The 4,578-nt window shown below is 36.3% G+C and overlaps 1 long non-coding RNA gene across 2 annotated transcripts; it reads left to right on the forward strand.

Moving 5' to 3' along the window:
* Nucleotides 1-906: 906 nt before the first annotated feature.
* LOC126989753 (uncharacterized) lies at nucleotides 907-3,948 on the forward strand. 2 transcript variants are annotated; one of them, XR_007743668.1, is made up of 4 exons: nucleotides 907-1,116; nucleotides 2,275-2,372; nucleotides 2,690-2,809; nucleotides 3,889-3,948. It is a non-coding gene; the product is annotated as an uncharacterized LOC126989753 (long non-coding RNA). The 2 variants fall into 2 exon arrangements; XR_007743669.1 differs by lacking the exon at nucleotides 907-1,116 and adding an exon at nucleotides 2,044-2,068.
* Nucleotides 3,949-4,578: the final 630 nt, after the last annotated feature.

Genomic DNA, 4,578 nt, shown 5'->3' on the forward strand with positions numbered 1-4,578 from the left:
CTGATAAGTGTTTGCTTCGCGATAGATTTTTATTGTTGCTTTTTTTTTTTTTTTTTTTTTTTTTTGCGGTTTCTATAGTTTTCCACAAGAAAAAAACTTTCACCGTACTAAAACATGGAAAATTTTGCAGTTTTTCCAACTCTCCTTTTGAAAATACAGTAGTTCTGCCACACTTAAAATATTGCAAAACTGTCAGGGATCAACACTCACAATAATATTAATGAACTAGAGGCTATACAGAATAAAGCAGCTAGATGAATCAGACATGATTACAAACATCCTGCATCTTACTGAAACAGGACATTAAATTAGACTGCTTTTTACACATGTTTGCTTTACTCTTCTTCAAGTTATGTCCTTGTGTAAGACAGGTATAGACCAATTTATATGGCCTGGTATTATGTAACTTTTTTAAGTGACTGTACTTGTCTATTTGTTGTGTAATTTTCTTTAGTATTCTCATTCCAATATTGCATGAGACTATTGCTTTGTATTACTGTCCGATTATCTTTCTTTACTTTGTGTATTATTATGACACCAATATTTCTTTATCATATTTACTTGTGCTTGTGTGTCTGTGTTCATGTATTTTCTATTATGCACAATGCATGCCATGTATCTATATGGCTGCATATATTTGTTGTATATAATTTTCTAGACAAATACAACTGAACTTCACCTTTATAGCATTGTTTCTTTGTCCAAAATACACTAATTAACTTAGTTAAGTAAATAGCCGTTATATATATATATATATATATATATATATATATATATATATATATATATATATATATATATTTATATATATATATATATATATATATATATATATATATATATATATATATATATATATATATATATATATATATATATATATATATATATATATATATATATAGGCGTCTTCTATTTACGCCTGGTTGCTCAACTCGAGTTGCTCGGAGCTGATTTTCCGTGTTCTATTTACGCCAAGCAACACGGGTTGGGGCAACTGTAGTTGCTCGGAGGGGCAACCACAGCAACCACGCTCGGGACAGTGGTTGGTCGAGGTGGTGTCTGGCAACCCCATCGTGGTTGCAGATCAGCTGATACACCAAGGCGTCCCTTAAGGTGAGTTATTTCACAAATAAGTGTACTTTTCTGGTCAGATATCATAAGCCACCACCTGAATGGAGTGCGTAAGTGTTCTTTCGAGTGGAGAGATATTTGAACTGGTGGAGTTTGCCGAGAAATCAGTTCTTCTTCTTCAATATCAGTGATGACGCAAAACACTTGCGGAACTCTACTCTTCCCATGCTTGCTTGGATTTGTTCTGGCCTGCAGCAGCACCCACGACAGGTATTCTGGCCTGCAGCAGCACCGGCTGCAGGTGTTTGACCTGCAGCACCACCCGCGGCAGGTGTTTGGCCTGCAGCACCACCCGCGGCAGGTGTTTGCCCTGTAGCAGCACCGGCTGCAGGTGTTTGGCCTGCAGCACCACCCGCGGCAGGTGTTTGCCGTGCAGCAGCACCGGCTGCAGGTGTTTGGCCTGCAGCACCAGCCGCGGCAGGTGTTTGCCCTGTAGCAGCACCGGCTGCAGGTGTTTGGCCTGCAGCACCACCCGCGGCAGGTGTTTGGCCTGCAGCACCACCCACGGCAGGTGTGCAAGCTTGCAGCCAGCTTCTAGTTGGGTGGTATGTAAAGGTGTCAATGCTGACATATTAATAAAAAAATGCAGTTAATAAGACAGGCACGGCTGTAACTGAAAGTGTTGGTTACCTTTAGAGGCAGTACAGCTGGAGCGCCTGCATCCTTTCCCATAAAACTTATTTATTTCACATAATTTATAGGGGAAAATCGTCATAGAGACAAGTAAAATTGCAATTGTTCATTTGAATATTTTTTTGTGTCTGTATTAGAGCTAAAATTATCCCTTTAGGTAATCTTTCAAACTTGTCACAACTCTATACACAGGCAAATACCAAAATGGTGGCCAGTGAGTATCATAAATTTTCCGTACTTTTCAGTTGTAATTACATAACACTGCATACTTGCTACAGATGGCAGAGGCTCATCGTCCATCGTAAGTACTACAAGACATGAGGCTGTTCTAATTTTTTTTACGAAACACAGTTTTGTAATGATGGACCATGACACAAAGAATTAAAAATATATGTAATAGTATTGTCATGAAGAGGTTTATCTATTGATGCTGGAAATTTTGGGAATATTGTTTGGCATCCATAACAGCAATGTCATAAATCTGTTAATATTTTACATTTTTTCCAGTTATAAATGTCCTTTCTGTACTTTGGTGGCACCAACTAGTACCTACATTATTGATCATCAAGTGTTTGCCCACTCACACCTTGTTCAACAGAGAGAAGGTAAACTGAGTTATAACAATATGTCAGTTCTAAGATGCCCTCCATCAGAAACAATTAACTTGTTATGACAAAACTATTTAGCAGATCTCAATTAGTACCTTAGTATTGACTTAAATATATATATATATATATATATATATATATATATATATATATATATATATATATATATATATATATATATATATATATATATATATATATATATATATATATATATATATATATATATATATATATAATGTATGAATTAATAAGCAATCAAGCTAAACTTGTAATAGCAAATCTTAGAAGTCTATTTTTTTTTTTTTTCACAGATGCACTGATTGTAGAAGTATCAGGCTCACAAGGTGATGTCTCTGAGTCGCCTGATGAACCGTTAACTCTTGAAGTGACATGTGAAGGAACCCCTCACCCCTTTGAGGGAAGTACACAATGTAGGTTTACGTCTACATTAGTGTTGCTTTATAGACGTATATTCCTTTGGTGTATAGGTTTTTCTTGCTTGCCTCTTACCTTTAGGAACTAATTTATTGTATGTTTTTTTCTGTTAATATTTCACTGTACAACACAGTTATGGTTACTCTTTGCATGAGATGCACTAACATCATATGGTGTAGCATCTTCCCTAATATGATAATTATAAGCTGTTACCATTGTCTTACATTTATCTCCTAATACAAATTCATAGAGTTCACTGTCCCCATAACTTGCACCCTTTATTTATGTGTGGGTTTGCATTGCATATGGGACTTATCCCATATGCAATCCCATATCCATATCCAAGTTTGGGATTTGCGATGCATAAAATTATAAATGCTTAAATTCTTTGTCTTTATCAGCTTCACAGCATGACACTCAAGGCAGTTCATCACATGGTGGTCCTCGTCCAGTTGTTTGGTCTCCATTAGCAATATAAATTTTTCTTCAGATTGTTGAAGCACATATTTCACTTCTGAATGACAATAAGACTAAGAAAATTAAGGTGTGGAGCAAAATTACCAGTGAGCTAAATAAAAAGGTATCAAATTTTTTTTGTGTACAGCACATTCATCTGTCACATTAATGCATGCATTGTACAGTTGCAGTGTTCACGGTTTAACAAGAAGTGGAACTAGCAGCACATTGGGCCTTTTGCAGTATACTTGAGGATATTGCACTGTTAGCAACATGAAAGTTATATTGTTATGGATTGTGTACCATTAAAGTGTTTGTTAGTCTGATGCTCAAATTATGTTCCTTATTCATCATAAGTGCCTGATTTGCCTGTTGCAGGTAAAAATATAGTTTTGCAGAGATTATTATGTTGCTAATATTCACCTTTATCAGAATTGTCTCAATTCATATTCCTGAGAACTGCATATGATTTAACACCCACTTATAGCACAAATGTCACTTGTTTCAGTTTATTTGTATGAAAATGGAATTTGATGCGAAATCATATAGTGGCCTCCTCGTTTTGACGATATGAATATTATATTATGCAATATCACTAATACATAATCTTGCATTACAGTTGCCTCATGGGAACTTCACAGCATTACAGTGCAGGCAGAAGTGGAGTAACCTGTTGAAGACATACAAAAATACATAGACAATGTCAATAAAACAGGGCACCACCAATCCCTCAACCTTCTCACTTTGACATTCTCCATGGTCTCCTTCGGGGCTCCCACAGCATTGAACCACGGAACCTCTTTGAAAGTGGTTGAACAATGGTAGGTAATTCAAATTTTTGTCTATAAAAATAGGTTAAGAATTACATTTAAATTTCCTCCTGTACATACATTTAAATCTTTTACCTTAAACTCTGTGAACCTTACTTGCATTTGTATGTGCTAAATCTATTGTCTTTGCATTGCCAAATTGATAGTGCTACTACTGTGTTCATAATAACAGTTTATTCCTGCCCCTTCCCCTGTTCTTAACAGACTTTTAATAGTAATCTGTATACTTTCCATAGGCTTGTTCTTTGCAAAAAGAAATGATTGCTTTTGCACCAACTGATGAAGATTTGGATTCTGACCATGAACTACCACCACCAGCTGTTCTAAGTGCACCAACAGAAGGTGGCAAAGAGTGGCACCTACTGGTCGAAGTGGAAGAACTGATGCCAGCATAGCAATGGAAAGTTATGACCCCTCTAGTAGTGGTACTGGTCCTACTGGACGAAGTGTACTCGCTTAAGCCGTCATAGGAGTGGCAG

The sequence above is a fragment of the Eriocheir sinensis genome, unplaced genomic scaffold (assembly GCF_024679095.1).
Source record: "Eriocheir sinensis breed Jianghai 21 unplaced genomic scaffold, ASM2467909v1 Scaffold1288, whole genome shotgun sequence".
NCBI classification, from domain to species: domain Eukaryota; kingdom Metazoa; phylum Arthropoda; class Malacostraca; order Decapoda; family Varunidae; genus Eriocheir; species Eriocheir sinensis.